The sequence below is a fragment of the Elaeis guineensis genome, chromosome 14 (assembly GCF_000442705.2).
Source record: "Elaeis guineensis isolate ETL-2024a chromosome 14, EG11, whole genome shotgun sequence".
NCBI lineage: Eukaryota > Viridiplantae > Streptophyta > Magnoliopsida > Arecales > Arecaceae > Elaeis > Elaeis guineensis.
Genome location: NC_026006.2, coordinates 33621905 through 33640752, shown reverse-complemented (window position 1 = coordinate 33640752; position 18848 = coordinate 33621905). Strand labels below are relative to the sequence as shown.

Sequence of the window (18848 nt, the reverse complement as noted above, 5' to 3'; positions counted from 1 at the left end):
CAGTTATATATAAATCATCAGAGTATTGATGTTGTCATCTAAGTAGAAAGTCTAACAAAGAAAGCCCTATGCTGAAGGAGTTTTTGGCTTGTTTCCAGTCAACTACCCTCTCTTCCTTTCATGAGAACTTCCAAAACATGTGACATAAACTAGCAAAGTCTATAATAATTTGGCATGTAAGCAGCTTTTGAGATGAACTTTGTGTCTCTCTCATGCATATAATTGAACGGAAATGTTTTGTTTTACTAGTTTAGCCTTCAAGCTATTTGTGAATCATTGGTGGAATTGTCTTTGTTCTCAAGCAAGAGTAATTCCTTTCTTACATCAGGTCTTTTTATCATTTTGAAATCTTAATCAAATAGTTTGTGGCCTCTCACCACTATTAGCCTCAAGAATATAATGGCAGGTGAACACTGGTTCAGGGAGCAAAATGGAATGATCTGACAATAACCATTACATGCAGATCCAACTGAAGTTAGCATAAGAACAGAACCAAGATGTGCCACGCATCCGCTATCAAGGAGCTGACTTTTATTTTCAGTAATTTTCTACGGCTGGATCAAGGACTTTGTCCTTGCATTCTTCACCAATGGTCCCACTATAGGGTTAATAATGCTACAGTCACGAGAATTAAAGAAAGATATTTCGTGTTTGTGCTTGTGTTTCATTTAACAAGTAAAACTTTAGTGTAACTTGGATGAATTGTACTGCCAGATTTGCTAAATTCAAATTTCACTGAAGCCAGAGGATAGAATCTCTCTATCTCTCTCTCTGAGAAAAGGAGGAACAAAACTCCAAATTTGACGAGGCAATAAAAGGAGAAGGCAAGCCAAACGAAACAAGCACTTTTATTGCAAATCAGATTTTATAGAAAGACGCAATTTTTTTCCATGCAGATTTAAGTGAGACACAATCACGTTGAAAATCTTATGTGGATGTTGTGGAGGTTTGATTTGCTAACTACAATACTTTCTCAACATCATTAATGCATTTTCCTAAATAAGACACCATATCTACCTTTTGTGGAAATAAAAGTGATGTCATCTAATGGCACCTTGATATATCCTTTCCATAACCCATACCGACACTCTCTAATTTATCCTATTGTGGTAAGGCTGAAAAACTTACCCTAGTGATGAGACTTAACAGTGTGCAATCTATGTCAACTCTTCCAGCCTCTATAACATACGATGTAATGATTCAAAACTTGTGAAACAAAGGGAGTACTACCACTTGTATCATGTGTTGCATGTTACCTTATCAACATATTAAACTTCACTATTTATTATTTCGGGTACATAATGTTTGGGCTCTGTAGAGCTGAAGATGCACGTTAAGCAAGTTTTGCCAAAGCCATGGCTTGTCTCATCCGTAAAGCTCTTGTGCTTATAAACTAAAGAGCCTTGTATCCCAAGCCCAGTCCAACTCCAAATTAATAGGCCTTACTTTCCTTGCCACATATTGCCCTTTGGTTAATATATATTTTTTGGCCTGGTAGGCACATAGCGCGGTCTGCAACATTAATATATAGCAAAACAAGCAATCCAAATTACAGAGCCACAATATTACTATGTAAATTCGAATCTCAAAAAAGCCTTTTTATTGTTCTTGCACCATTTCTGCCACTTCTCCCTTTTGCCATCTCTCCTTCACAAAACCAAACTATCGCTTTTTCCTCCTTCCCTTCCCCTATCCCTCCCTCTCTATGCCATGTACTCTGACACCATCCCATCTAAACTTGATACCTTCTAGCAATCCATTTACCACACCCTAGTCACCATCAACTCCCTCTCCCTCATCTTTATCTCCAACACTGACCTCCTCACCTCCTCCAAAAACCCGACTACATCCCTTCTCTGTGACGTAGATAGCTTCAATTGATAGGCTGGCTGCTAGTTTTCATTGATAGTCTTCATCCATGACTTCCCTTCCTTTAGATCCCTTCAACAACGGTGTAATGGTATAATTAAATTGCAGTATGACATACTTAAAAATTGATTCTGACAATTGTCTTTTCAATTTTCAGACAATATTTTTTTCAAATAAAAAAAAATAAGAAGCTTAAATAAAGTTGGTTAATTATCTCAATCCTCCAACATTCCACTGTACAAATTTCTTTGTCCAAAATATTAAAGAAAATAGAGAAATGCTAATTAAGGAATTAAAAGGTATATAACATGATTCATCCTAATGTACAAACTACATTTCTTATTTTACTATATTAATCCTTCAGAAAAGTTTCTTCCCAAATTCTTAGGTAATTGTATTTACAAATACGTATATAATATAAAATTGGATATTGTTGTTTTGAGAAGATCAAGCTAAATGGAAAATATAGTGCTATAAATAGGTAAATTCCCATCAATCTTATGATTTAACACACAAATATAGCATCCCATTAGTGTATGAGAAATTTTTGCATGCTAAAAATGTGGTTCAAGACAAAAGGCCAACATAATATATTTGCCATCATAACAAATGAGATTCATGTAGTTGCACAAATTCGTATCTATCTCATGACTTGATACATAATACATGAGTATGAGTGCATGAGAAAATTAGAAGATTATTATAAATAAATTATTCAAAAAAAAGGAGTGTAAGAGAAAATTCTGCAACTTTGATAAATATGATAGTTGACATAAATTTTAAATATATTTATATAAATAATATGAGTTGGTGAAAAATTATAAGATTATTATAACATTATTAATCAAACCTGTCTCGATTGGTTGGCACTCCTCTTCCCCAGGGTTTGACAAATATTTCTATTTTCAAACTAAAAAAGAGTAATTCATTTAAAACATCTCATTGGCTAGGACATGCTCAATCTTTCCCTTCCCAATGAGAGAGAAGAAAAGATTTGTTGATAATTAGAAAAAGAAAATACTATATAAGTGGCATCCAATAAATAAAATTTCAAAAGATATATAACAATTACATATAAAGCATCATGTGCTAATCTTTGCTATCTCCGATACAGTGGGATCACCGAAATCACTCATTATGGGTGGCTCAAAAATTGTATCACCAGGCATCTTTGCCAACTTGAGGAGGCTCTTAGATGCAAAAATTGTCTAAGAATTCATATCATACATCGACCTCAAATAAAGGCATTGCGTTGTGACTAGTGTTGCTTCCTTTAGCTCTTCTGAGTTTAAATTACTGAGAACATAATGAGCCACAATCCTCAATATGGGTTGGAGAGCTCCCATGGTAGAGGAATCCTTCTCCCCTTCTTCCCATGCTCTTCTTCACCCCCTTGAACCATTTCTCCTCATTGGTCACCACAAGAGGCATCTGGGTTGCTTTCTTTCTCTTCCTCCAGTGGCCTGTTTTGGCCAACCCAATCCATACAACTTACAAAACTCCAGCTTAGAAGAGAAGGGCATGTTATGTATCTTGTTGTAGTATAGTTGCAATGCTGCTCCAATAATTCAAGCTCATTTGGTGGAAAAACACCATGCCGTATGGTTTCAAAGTAAGGAAGAATACTGCTATGTTAGGATCCATAGCTTTACTCTTGGAGGGAGCCTTGACCTCATGATAGATACTTGGATTGGTGAGGTTGGGAAGGTTTATATTTTAAGGCTCGCCCTCCCGAATCATAGTCTCATGGGCATAAAAAGCCAACAGGACAACTTCAAAGCCAGCGAGGGGACTTCTAAGAGACAGCACGAGAAAGGTAGACATCGATGATGCTGGGAGGAAGTTGAAGACAATAGGCTATAGGCTCATGCTAGTAGTCAGAAAGGTATCATATAGCTAGTTGCCAGAATCAGAATAGGGATGGCGGAGGCGGCTGGAGATGTTGTGAGAGATGTTTGCACTATAGAGGAGAGATGTAGTGGAGATTTTGATGAAGGTAAGGGGTTAGGGAGGGGCTTGAGGATGAGGGAGGGAGTAGATGGTGGCCTGAGCTCAATAGATGGTTTACTAGAAGGTGGTAGATTCGGAAGGAACAGTATTGATATGGGGCAAGGAGGGTGGGATGAGGGAGTGGAAGGGGAGGTGGGGAGAAGTTTGGGGGCTAGGATAGTCCAATTTTTTGGAGAAATAGAAAAAGGAAGAGTTGGAGTAAAGGGTGTAGGAAGAATATGAAGGATATTTTTTTAGTGGTATGAGTTTTGAATTGACCGAATTACTTTGAAATTTAGATTTTCAAAATTTTCAAAAATATTTTCTGAAATACTAAGGATGGAATCCATTTCTGTCACTTTACTACTAATAACTCAACCATTAATAAAACTTTAACCATTGTTGCGTAATGATGTTTTATTGTGGTTCTTTAAAACTTATTCACATATGAAAAATAATATAAGTTATCTATTTTTATTAATTATTTTTATAAAAGCAAATCCTTTACACTATAATAAAGAAAAAAAATATTTCAATTTGTTTTCGTGATATTTTCCAAACTTTATTGTTTAAAATATTAAAAAATATCAATCATATAACATATTCGTACATCCATATATAACTTTTTTTTACAAGTTCTTTCTAAAATAGATATTTTTTTAAATATTTTTGTATTATATAATTTTATTTTAAAAATTAATTTTAATATACTTTTTATATCCAATCAAATCAGTTCATTGTGCATCATATGGATCTTGATATTGGATGCCTACCCATTCTTTACAAATGTCATTTTTGTTGGTTTTCATTGTTAAAATCATTTCTAAATTTGACTTATATCCAAATAATAATCGATTTGTACCTATATCTGGCTAGAACAAATATAGATATGATGTTTATCTATTTTGTATCCATATCCATTAGAAAAATATGGTCACTAATCTTAATATCTATTTAATAGACATATCTGTATTCCTATCTACTAAAAAATATAAATATGGATGTGGATGTACAAATACCAAATCCATTTTCTTCCCTACATATCGTTGATCCTCTTGAAACAAAAATACATACCAGAAGTTGCAATTTATGTTTCTTTTTTTGGTACAAGCAATATACGTTTTTTAAAGAATAACTTTCAAGGACAATTGAAATTTTAGTGTTTCACAGTAGATCATGAAAAATGCCTAAAATAATTGATATGGTTGTTGTGTACCGAGGGAGGGGGACAAAGAAGAAAGAAATACTTTGCAAGAGATGTACGTACTTGCAATAATAATATTCAGGTGCCCTGTTTATTACCTGCATAGAAAACTTGTTTTACAAGCCCAAACATCAGAAAATAAGGAGTGGAGGCTAGTAGTTGCAGTGTTTTAAACCTTTTGCGTATGCTCACTTGCATTCTTGGATGTGAAGGATAGAATTCAAATTAGATACAGAAGAAAAACCATATTGCCTAAATCCATCATTCTAGTTACAATTTTTTGTATTTGCCAATTCATGATAACTTGACATTTGCACCACATCCTGTCAAAGAAATATTTATTCAGTGCCATACATAATAAAGAGGCAACATTGTTGATCAAACTCCTAACCAGACCATCCTAAGCCGTGAAGATAGAGTTCTATAAGTTTTATACCAATAAATGACTCCTCGTAATACTTGAAGAAAATAAATAAATAGATAAGATTGAAAACCTGGAAAAAAAAACTTTAAAATGAAATTTAAAAAAATAATATTAAATAATTTATGTTGCTTCACCTCGTTAGCAATGAAGAAATGAACATCGCAGCCATTCTCTCCTTCATTCTCTATTTAGAAATGGATGATGACAACAAATCTTAGCATGTCTTAGCATGTTAGTCTAAATCTAAAACAATTTTTCATCTACCTTGGGTAAATGAAAATGAACAGAAATGATGGCTCCATACTCAGACTAACATATTATAGATGATTCCTATACACCTTCTGTGCTACCAACCAATTTCTTGCAGTAATAGGCATGAATCACAGTGAGTCATTAAAAAAAATTGTATCTTCAAAATTTAAGCCACTGATCTTTCTTGACATAGCATGGATATATGATTGTTCCTCTATTACACACAAAGGCTAGAACTTGAATTAGGACTTTTTAAGTGAATCTTAAAGGTGGCACCACCTTTGACTAGAATATGATCCTTGGCACTATCTTTCGTTGGATCACCTTTTTGGCCAGGACACTATCTTAAAACAAATTCTAGACCCTCATGTTGGTATCAATAGGAATTCTATCCCATGATATGATCAGATACCCTTTTGGAGAACGATCATAGGGAGGATTGACAGTGTTAGATGAGTGCCTTAGAAGTTAATTATTGGCTGATATATTTTGTAATTACAGGACTTAATTTTATACTTGTAACACTTTTATTATTAATAAAGGATATTTTTATTTTTAGTCATGTTTATGTATCCATAATTTATCTTAGAAATTAATAAAGATGATTTTATATATTCTTACAGAATTGAGAATTTGAGACATATATTAATTAGTTGTTAGTTTCTAAATGCTCTCGATTAAAGGATCGTCATGGAGGATAGTGATCAATCCATTTAAAGATTGATACATGGATCACCTCCCTTCTGGACAGATGGTTTTGGTTCTGCAGTGTAAGGACACTGGGATGAGTGTGCAGGTGGTTATTAGAGAACAACTTACACTGAACATGACCAACACGAAAAATTACTTGGATGTCTACTTACTCATCAATGGTTGTCTCGATGCTGCAGTGGTGTGAGTGGTTCTTTGACCTACGGTGTCATCGACTATTCACAGTGAGGCTATTGAGTTTGACTGTATATTTTCTTGGTCCCTAGCCATTTGGATCCATACTGTGTATGTTGGCTATAGTAAGTTTAGGTTCACTATTAAGAGTAGGATACACTTAGATGGAATCTATCGATCTTGATAGAAAAGAAAAAATCCGATGCGATTTGCGAGATTGAGTTCAAAAAGTCTTTGGCCAAAGCAAATGTGAATACTAAAAAAGAGTTTCTACGAGATTCACAAGTAAATTCGAGTCGAGCAAATCTAACATATGACTACTAATGGGGTCTAATGAGTTCTCCATGACCTCTGTCAAGTCGAAACTCATGATAAAAAAATTAAATCACATGATAACTGCATTTAGGGGTTCATACTTTTATTCTACTGGGTTGCCACTATATATTGTTAGGTGTCATTGATAGATTGTGGGACTCATCGGGTGTTGTCTTGATGATCAATGACCCTCGAAGGACAGAGTTGAAATTATTTCAATCCATCGAAAGAAGTTTCGATGATATTGTGATGGAAATTACAATATATCTCACCACCAGATAGAATGGAACCTATGGGGTCATACATTAAGGAATTTAATCTTGAATTAACTAATTAGACTTATGAGATTTCAATTGGATTAGAATTTAATAAAATCTTATTAAGTTTAGGAGAACCATGCTAGCATATGGTTAAATCTAACTCTTCTCTGAACTTGGATTCGTTATTAGATAAGGATTGGATCAAGTCTATAGCCTTGAACCTTATCTAGATCCATTTTAATTTAGATTTAGAGGGGCATCTATTTGAGGACCTAAAAAAATTGGATCAAGCCAATTAGTTGATAAATAAATCTCCTTATTTTTTTTCTTGTTATTTCCTTCTGTGGCATAGAATAATTGGAAAGAGGAGAGGAGGTGCATGCCTCCCTTTTTGAAAAGTCCAAGGGGTGCACACCCCTTGGAGTGGGTGGATAGAAGAGAGAGGCACCCGCCCCCTCTTTTGCTTTAGCATGGAAGGGGAGAGAGAGAGAGGGGCTACACCCCCTCTCTTGTGCACACTAAACCCCAAGGGGCGCCAATCCATTTACTTGCCTCATTTGATGTGGGATGCCCTATCTACTTGCCATATGAGGTGAATTGGATCTGATTTTCTTAAGATGAAATCAGATTAAAAAATACAGAACCTTATAAGATAAGGATTAGCCTTTTTAGATTGATTGAAGATTGATTTGGAATTAAGAAAAGGTCTATTTAAGAGATGGTCTCTTAGGGTTTCATGTGATTGAATTAAGAATTTAGATGTAAACCTCTCCCATCACCATGCCAACCTCTCTTCCTCCTTTCTTTCCAACACCCAAGGGTTGGGCATCCCATCTTTCTACATGTCCAAGTTTAGGGTGATCTCTTCTACAGTAAGGAACAGGGAGAAAAGCTGTAGTTCAAGCATTGAGATTGCGGTCAAAGATCAATAGTTGATCAAAGGTCCAAAAGGCTGAGATTTATCTTGGAGAAGATGAATCTATAATGAGAAAAAAAATTCAAGATTAATCCTGATGGATACCTGTAGAGGTTGGACATATGTGCAGCTCATGAATATTCAAATCTAGGATCATCACTTGTGGTATATTTCAACCCATGCAAGGTATTGAGATCCAATCTCAATTTTTCTATTTTATTTTCAGATTATATGTATGCCTTAGATCCAAAGTTCGGATAGATAGAGATTAGATCTATTGCATGTGGGGTTAAAAGATTTAATCTAGATCTGCTTTTACTATTTCAAAAAATTATTTTGAAATCTATACATGCAACCCTACCCATTTTCTAACAGTGATATTAGAGTCACTGATTTTTTTAAAGACATGTATAATCTAATTTTTATGTTAGATTTGAAAGTTTGAATGATTTAATATTGATCTTATGCTGGTATAAGATTGTCCTGATATTGGATTAATCTTTTATATTGAAAAGATTGTCCTAGCACAAGATTGATCGATTTTGAGATCTATTTTTAAAACTTTTAAATCAAAATTTTAGATCTAAAAATAAATATATATGATATATTTTTATTTATGTTAGATCTGAAATTAGAATGATTAAAAGTTTATATCGAACTGGTATAACATTATTCTGATATAGAGTTTACTCCCTATATTAAAAAGATTATCCTAGTTTATTATGAATAATTTTTTTAAAAATTATTTTTAAAATATTTTAATCATTATTTTAGATATGATTATACATATATTTGATATGTGTAACTTTTATTTTAGATCTAAAATTTAATATATATGTAATATATGTTTGTTGTTTAGATCTAAAACTTTATATATGTGATATATGATATTACGTTTAGATCTGAAACTATTTCAAGATCATAAGTCACTAATGCATGCAATGAAATATAATTTAAAATATTTTTACAATCTAAAAATTATGTTATTGTATGTGGATATGGGTTGAACAAATTAGATCAGTGATAAAACTACAATTAAGATCAATTGATTAGATCAGGTTAGAATTCATTATCGATTTTGAGCAGTTGATTGATCCTAATTAATTGTTGGTTAGGATTAGGTCAAAGGAGCTCAAAGTTGATTTTAGTTATAGTTGGTTGTATTGATTCATATTTTGATGTGAATTGATTAACTTAAGATCTAATTTGGCTCAGTGGTTCAGGCCCGGATCAATAGGTTAACCTGATTGATTCTAATCAACCAATTTAGTGTCTAAGACAAATCCCTAGATGGTAGTTATTTAATTGATTCTGTTGTCTAACCTGACCAATTCATTGGTGTCTAAGAAAAGCAATGGGGGGATCCCTACTCATCTTAACTTATCTGACCATGTTGGGAGATTAAGTTTTGAATTAGGTTACTTGCTGACTCGAGTTCACCCAAGCCGACTAGATAAATCAAACATGTGAATGTGCTGATCTAAACTTGATTAGTCAGATATCAAATCTGATGACTTAGAAGAGATCTAAACCTAAATCTTCTCACTAAATATTAAGTCTAGTGATCTTCCACCATTGTAGAGTGAAGATGCCTTCTTGACGTTGATCGTTCTTGACTGGTTACAGTAGTTCAGTTGCTCAAAAAGGTACAATCACTCTATTTGCATTAGATGTCCCAGGGTAGAGATGGAGTTGAGCCTAATAACTGTTAGGTCAGGGATCCAATGACGGTTTTGCATCCACTGGTGAAAGGTGGTGGGTCTGACTTAACTAAAAAATGTGTCAATAATTGTTAGGTGAGGCTACAGGACTTAGAGATCGAACCTACGGCATCTTGCTTAGGAAAGCAATGGACAAGGTATTGTCCACTCATTGGTCTGTGCTTACTAATAACTATTAGGTGAGGTATATATAGATTAATAGGACCATAATACCCACTAAAAATTGATTACGTATAGATTTTTATTTCTCCATCCGAGAAGTGTGGGAGATTTAAAAAAATAGTGAGAGCCTTATTTAATTTTAAAAATCTCTACAATAAATATTTAATAAGTATAAATATCTAACTAAAAACTGTTCTCTCTGCAGAAAATCATGTCGAGTTCAAACCTTTTAGCCTGTATCCTTGACATAAATAGGTTGATCGGGATAAACTACAAAGACTGGCTTCAAAATTTGAGAATCGTTCTCAATTTTGAAAAGCTAACTCATGTCCCAGATCAGGATACACCTGTGTTACCAGTTAGTCCATCCCCTGATCAATGAGACGCACTTGAGAAGTAGATGGATGAAGACAATAAGACAAAGTGCTACATTCTAGCATCTATGTCCAATGATCTTTAGCAACAACATGAAGACATGAGGACTGTCAAGAAGATGCTGACTCACCTGCAAGAGTTGTATGGTAAGCAGAGTCGCACAGTTCATTTTGAGACCTCTCGAAGACTATTCAAAGTAAAAATATATGATGGACAGTCCATCAATGATCATTGTTTGACAATGATCAAGGATATTGAAGAGCTTCAAAAGCTTAGGATGAACATGGATAACGAATTACAGGTGGATTTGATCCTCCAGTCTCTTTCTGATTTATATGGACAGTTCATTATGAACTACCATATGAATAAAATTAATAGCACTTTATCCAAATTGCTGAACATGTTGGTGACAGCTGAGGATACCTTGAAAAGTTCAAGGGATATGATTCTGACTGTGGAGCGGGCTTCCTTTAAGAGAAAGTCTACTTTCAAAAAAAAAAAGCTTACAAAAAAGCAAAAGAATGAGACCAAACCCAAGAAGTAGGTTTCGAAGAAGGTCGATGATAAAAAAAATATTTTCATTGCAATGTCGAAGGCCATTGGAGAAGGAACTGTCTGGCCTACCTGATGACTGTGAAGAACAGGAAGAAGAATGGGCATTCTGAAGGTACATCTGATTTGCTCATAATAGAATCTAATTTAACAATTTTTTCTTCTTCTAGTTAGGTTCTATATTCTGGTTCAAGTGCTCATTTGTGCACTTCTATACAGGGTCTTGAAGAAGTTAGAGGGTTGAGGGTAGGCGAGATTACTCTCTGGATCGACAATGGAGCAAGAGTTGATACTGTAGCCATCAGAACCTACCCTCTGCGGCTACCGTTAGGATATAGATTGTTATTAAAAGACTGCTATTGTGTACCTATAGTCAGTACGAATTTAATTTTTATATCTGTGCGGGCACAGAATAACTATAATTTTTATTTCAATAAAGATATGTGTATAATTTATTTTAAAAATAAAGTTATGACACGTACTTTCTTGATTGATGATTTTTATCATTTGCATATGGATGCAAGTGTTAATATTAACAAGCAAACTGCGAATGCCATAGGATCTCAGAGACTTAGAGATAAGTTAGCCAAAAATATCTATGGCACCTTAGGCTAGGCCATATACGAGAGGACAAACTCAACAAATTGAAAAAAGATGGCCTTCTTGGACTATTGACTTTCGAGTCTTATCCAATTTGTGAATTCTATCTTTAAGAAAAAATGATTAAGCTACCCTTTGTGGGATAAGAAAAAAAGGTCACTGAGATATTAGCCCTAGTACACACTGATATGTGGTTCATTTGATGTATAAGCTAGAGGTGGCTATGTCTATTTCATAACTTTTATCGATGATTATTCATGATATGGTTTTGTATATTTGATGTATCGAAAGGCTGAAGTCTTTGAAAAGTTTATTGAGTTCAGACGTGAAGTAGAAAAATAGATCGAAAAATCCATAAAGGTTCTTTGATCAGATCGAGGAGGAGAATACCTTAACAAAAAATTTTGAATCTATCTTAAGGATAGCAGCATAGTCTCACAGTGGATATCTCCAGGGATGTCTCAGTTCAATGAAGTATTGGAAAGAAAGAATCGGACCCTATTAGATATGGTCTGATCTATGATAAGCTTCACAGATCTTCCTATCTTTCTCTAAGAACATGCATTACTTTCTATAACTCATCTTTTAAATTGAATTTTCTCTAAACCTATTCCTACCACACCATATAAGTTATGGCATGTAAGATGCTAGCTTTTGGGTATCTTAAGATTTGAGGATGTTCGGCCCATGTCAAGCGACAGTAGGCAGACAAGTTAGAGGCTAGATCTTTTAGGACTCATTTTATAGGGTATCTTAAGAAATTCATGGGATATTACTTTTATCTTCTTAAGGATCACAATGTGATTATAAGCCATCATAACATCTTCTTGAAAAAAGAGTTTATCCACGATGGAGGCAGGGGGAGGAAGATTGAGCTCGAAGAGAAGGTCTCTAAAGAACATCGAGTCCAAGAACCTGAATCCAGTAGTGAGCCAGTAGATGTGGTACCTCTTCCACCTCATAGATTAAGATTTTTTGTTCTCTTGAAAGGTACTTAGATATTTTTACAGAAGATCTAGAGGAAGCATTCCTTATAGGAGATAGGAACATTAGGAATGATCCCAAGACCTATGATGAGGCAATATTAGATGTTGACTCCGAGAGATGGATGGAAGTAATGAAGTCAGAAATTGACTCCATACATTCTAACTAGATTTGGATCTTAGTAGATCCACCTGAAGGTATTGTATCTATTGGGTGTAAATAGATCTATGAAGAAAAATTAGATCGGATAGTCAGATAGAGACCTATAAAGAAAGACTGATTGTGAAAGGTTATAGTCAATGCAAAGTTATTGACTATCAAGAAATTTTTTCGCCCGTGACCATATTGAAATCTATCCAGACTCTGCTTGTGATTGTAGCTTTTCATGATTATGAAATTTGACAGATGGATGTGAAAACTATTTTTCTAAATGAATATCTGGAGAAAGATATCTATATGGAGCAGCCTTTAGATTTCACATCCAGTGATAGTGATCACAAGGTCTGCAAGCTGTAAAGGTCCATATATGGACTCAAGCAAGCATCTTAAAGTTTGAACACTCACTTTAATAATGTGATCAAAATGTTTGATTTTATAAAAAATAAGGAAGAGCCGTGTGTGTATACAAAAGTCAGTAAGAGCACTGTCATATTCCTCATATTGTATGTGGATGATATCCTTTTGATTGGGAATGATATTTTCATGCTGATATCGATCAAAATATGGTTGTCAAAAGAATTCACTATGAGAGATCTAGGAGAAGCTTCCTATATTCTTGATATAAAGATCTATAGGGATAGATCTAAGAGAATAATAGGACTCTCACACTGAATGTATATAGAGGAGGTGTTAAAGAGATTCAACATGAAAAACTCCAAGAAGTGTCTCTTGCCCCTTAGACATGGCATTCATCTCTCCAAGAAGATATGCCCTAACACACCTGAGAAGATCCAGCACATGAGCAAGATCCCTTATGCTTTGACAATAGGGAGCCTCATGTATGCCATGTTATGTATACGATCTAATATAGTACTTACCGTAAGTGTCACGAGCAGATATCAAGCGAATCTAGATGAAGAGCACTAGATTACTGTGAAGAATATTCTTAAGTACTTAAGATGGACTAAGGATTTGTTCTTGATCTTTGATGGAGGATCAGAGTTGAAAGTGGAGAGATACATCGATTAAAATTTTATGATTGATGTCAATAATAAAAAATTTACATCAGAGTGTATTTTCTTGTGTAATAGAGGATCGATTTGTTGGAAGAGTTTCAAGCAGCCAGTCATTGTAGATTCGATCATGGAAGCCAAGTACATCGCTACCTCTGAAGCTGCTAAGGAGGCTTTCTGGTTCAAGAAGTTCATTGCGGAGTTGGGTGTGATGCCATCAGATGCCATTATACTGCACTGCGACAACAACGACGTCATAGCCCTCACTAAGGAGCCCAGATCTCACTAGAAGTCCAAGCATATAGAGTGACAGTTCCATATCATACACGAATACCTCAAAAAAAAGTTCATCGAGGTACAGAGGGTCGACTCCATACAAAATATGTCGGACTTGTTGACCAAGCCTCTCAGCCAGTAGAAGAATGAAGCTCACCTTGAGAAGATGGGTCTTAGGTATATGGCCAATTGACTTTAGGTCAAGTGGGAGTTTGTTAGATGAGTGCCCTAGAAGCCAATTGGTTGACATTTTATAATTTCAGAGCTTAACTTTATACTTATAATATTTTTATTATTAATAAAGGATATTTTTATTTTAATCATATTTATATGTCCATGATTTATCCTAAAAATTAACAAAGATGATTTTATATATTCTCAAGGTGTTGAGAATTTGAGGCATACATTAATTAGTGGTTAGTTCCTAAATACTTCCAATCAAAAGATCATCACAAAAGATAGTGATCAATCCATTTAAAGATCGATGCATGGATCACCTCCCTTCTGGGCAGATGAGTCTCAGGTCTGTAGTGTAGGGACGCTGGGGTGAGAGTGCAGATAGTTGTTAAAAAATAACTTGCATGGAGCGTAACCAATATGAGAAACTATTTGGATGTTTACTCACTCGTCAGTGGTTGTCTCCATACTGCACTAATGTGAGTGATCCTTTGACCTGTGGTGTCATCGACTGTTTGCAACAAGGCTATCGAGTTTGACTGTATGTTCTCTTGGTCCCTAGTCAATTCGGATCCTTATGTGTACGTTGGCTATAGTAGATTCAGGTTTGCTGTTAGGAGTAGAATGCATCTAGATGAAATCTATTGATCTTGATAGAAAAGGAGAAGTCCTATGCAATTTATGAGATTGAGTTCAGAAAGTTTTTGGCCAAAGTAAATGTGAATACTGAAAAAAAATTTCTACAGGATTCAGAAGTGAATTCGAGTCAAGTAAATCTAGCATATGACTGACGATAGGGCCTGATGAGTTATTCATGACCTCCGTCAAGTCGGGACTCATGATAGAAGGACTGAATCATACGATAATTGTACCTAGAGATTCATACTTTTATTCTACTGGATTGTCATTACATATTGCTAGGTGTCACTGATGGATTATGAGATTTATCGGGCATCATCTTGATGATCGATGACCCTCTGAGGGTAGAGTTAGAATTGTTCCAATCCATCGAAAGGAGTTTCAATGATATTGAGATGAAAATCATAATATATCTCATTATCAGATAAAATGAAACCTATGGAGTACATATTAAAGGATTTAATCTTGAATTAACCAGTTGAACTTATGAAGTTCTAATTGGGTTAGGATTTAATAAAATCCTATTGGGTTTAGGAGAACTATACTAGCATGTGATTAAACCCAACTCTTCTCTGGACTTAGATTCTTTATTAGATAAGGATTGGATCAAGTCTATAGCCTTGAACCTTATCTAGATCTATTTTGATTTGGGTTTAGAGGGGCACCTATTTGAGAGTCTAAAAGGATTGGATCAAGCCAATTAGTTGGCCAATAAATCTTCTTATTTTCTCCCTTGTTATTTTCTTCTATGGCATGAAATAATTGGAAAGAGGAGAGGAGGCGCATGCCTCCCTTTTTGGAAAGTCTAAGGGGCGCACATCCCTTAGAGTGGGCGGATAGAAGAGAGAGGGGCCCGCCCCCTCTTTTGCTTTGGAATGGAAGGAGAGAGAGGGGCTATGCCCCCTCCCTTGTGCACACTAAATGCTAAGGGGTGCTAAGGGTTGGCGCCCCATCTACTTACCTCATTTGATGTGGGGTGCCCCATCTACTTGCCATATGAGGTGAGGACCTTTCCAATTGGGTCTAATTTTTTTGAGAAAAAAAATAGATTAAAAGATAAGAAACCATATGAGATTAGGACTAGCCTTTTTAGATTAATTGAAGATTGATTTGGAATCAAGAAAAGATCTATTTAAGAGATGGTCTCCTAGGATTTCATGTGATTGAATTAAGAATTCAGATCTAAACCTCTCTCATCACCATGCAACCTCTCTTCCTCCTCTCTTTTCAATGCCCAAGGGTTGGGCATCCCATCTTCCCACACGTCCAAATTGAGGGTGATCTCTTCTATAGTAAGGAACAAGAAGAAAGGCTGCAGTTCAAGCATTGAGATTGTGGTCAAAGATCAAGAGTTGATCAAAGGTCTAAAAGGCTGAGATTTATCTTGGAGAAGATGGATCTATAACAAGAAGAAAGGTTTAAGATTGATCTCGGTGGAAACCTGTAGAGGTTGGACACATATGTAGTTCAAGAAGCTTCAAATCTAAGATCATCGATTGTGGTATATTTCAACCCATGCAAGGTATTGAGATCTGATCTCAATTTTTTTATTTTATTTTTAGATTATATATATATCTTAGATCCAGGGCTCGGATAGATATAGATTAGATCTATTGCATGTGGGGTTAAAAGGTTTAACCTAGATCTACTTTCACTATTTCAAAAAATTATTTTGAAATCTATATATGCAACCCGATCTATTTTCTAACAGATAGTCCTTCTTTAATACTTAGCAAGTAAAGTAGAAGGTAAGAGCGATGAAAATACTAGAGAAGAAAGAGAGTTTGTAGAAGATTGAACTCTTAAAAAAGGAGAAGTAACTAATTATCAAATAATATAGATTTCAGAACTTGTGGCCTTTTATAGACTGCAAGAAGAAGCTAATAAATGGTCATTTAACCGGTTGACCATGAAAGGAATTAGCGGCTGGTCTAATGGAATATGTCTAGCTAGGAAAATAGTAAATTGACCATTGGACATCATATGGAATCGACCATTTAAAATATGATAAAAATAAAAATAAAATAAAATATAGTAAAAGAAAAGAAAAAAATGAAATAAATGGAATATTATCCCGCACAGACCATACCGCATTTGCTTATATGAGCTGCATTGGGTCGGGCCAGCATGCGCATGTGAAATATAAAATCCAGTTCTCCTAAGGCCTTGAAGTAAAGGTGGGTAAGGCAAAATGATATATAAACATCAAGAAATAATTATCCCTTTTCAATGCGAAAAACTCATGGCAAAGATTTTTGAAAACTTAGGAGGGAAGGAAAATCTTGAATTTTCCCTCCAAGAAACTCTCATAGTCCCACTTAGAATTCAAAATTTTAAAATAAATAATAATAATTATTTAATATCAAAGTAATTGAGGCTATGCTATTGAGTATTTATACTATGGAATAAGTGAAGTATCTTAACCTCACTTAGTGTAGATGTTTTTCATTTGAAGGAATTGGAGTGAACTACATCCTAAGCTACGTTTCTTTGATTTGGACTTCAACTACTACATACATAGTATAGGCAAATCTATCATGGGGTTGCGCATTATTGGCTATGTGCAAGTATCTTATTGTTCGTGAGAGCATCTAGCATTTGTCCATATCTCTTAGTCATAGTTGTATATGGAAGCTCTCATATAGGTGAGCCTTCTAGAGATGTATGTAGAGTTATTGATGCACTCTTATTACTAGAGCGATCAAAGATACTATCTTTACCGAACTCCTAGTTCCATAGAATAGGGTGAGTCGGATCGATCTTCAAAGATCTTAGGCGGCCGTGTTTGGAACATAAAACAAGAGAAAATTTAGAATTTTATATGTATTGAAATCATTTTTTAAAAACCTTTAGAAACTAAGAAAATAGGAAAAATAAATTTTAAATTAATGATAGAGGTGATTAAGAAAGGAAGATCTCAGGGATTATGAATCATTCTTTTACAAAATAAATTTTAATACTCAAGATCATGCAAGGGTGGCTTATTATTAATGATCTTTAAGTATAATCTATCTCTATTTGAGTACGGACTATATCTTTTGGATCAAGACTCGTTCTTTTATGAGTATAGATTATCTCAAGAGGCTTTATAAGGAAAAGGTAATAGATCAAACCCTAAGACAACCTATTTTTTTCTTGAGCATGCATCATATCCTTCAAATCACAGTGCGTCTCCAAAAAAAATAGATTGTTTAGATTAATGATCTAATCATTTAAATAAAAACACAAGCATATATTGAAAAAAAAATAATCTTTTATTCTTTGCATGAAGACAAATATATTAAAAATAAAAAAAAATAAATCTGATTTACAAAAAAAGTCATCTTCTCTCTGAGACGCAGGAGTTTTAGCTGCACATGGTATTGATCCCACTCACCATCGCTCCCTTCTCGTTGGAGAAAAACTAGAAGAAGAAACAACAAAACCACCTTATGCCACCATAGAGCTCTATCCCCTCTCTTCCTCTCTCTCTTTATTTGTATACATCTTTTTTTTTTCTCAATTTTTGCTCTCCTTTTCTCCCTCTTTTTCTTGGCCACCCCCATATCCCTTTTTATAGCCTAAGAGTCCGAGCCATCACAAGATTTTAGAGTTTTGCACGCCTTTAGAACTCCTTGTCTCATTAGAATTCTAAAACCTATGCTCTTTTATGTCTTGTTCGCTTCCTAGGTCTCACCTTAAGCCCGCACCTGCTTGTTTATGCATTCGCGTGACCACATTATGCTGCGCCTGAACCCAGTCCTGTGAACCCGATCGCACTCGCATCAAACCACTCAAAGACCTACCTGCATGCCTGCTTGAAAACCTCATGCATGAACACACCTGCTTGCCCGAACCCATGCTCGAACGCACCCGTGAACATGCTAGCATGCTGTGAGTTGCTATAAAGGCTGATTTTTACTATTTTCTATTGGGATTTTATGGTTTCATACATGCAAAATATTTCAAAATGAATACATAGTAAAAATTTAAAAAATTTAGATTAAATCTAGTTGAATCTAAGCATGTATAAGATCAAATCTTAAAACCATAAATAAGATCGACATATGTGAGACAAGGTTCAGGTACAGAAATTA

The 18848-nt window shown here is 34.8% G+C and overlaps 1 pseudogene; it reads right to left on the bottom strand.

Annotated features, from left to right (window-relative positions):
- Window positions 1-2951: 2951 nt before the first annotated feature.
- Window positions 2952-18612, bottom strand: LOC114912759 (uncharacterized; annotated as a pseudogene).
- Between the last annotated feature and the right edge of the window lie 236 nt (window positions 18613-18848).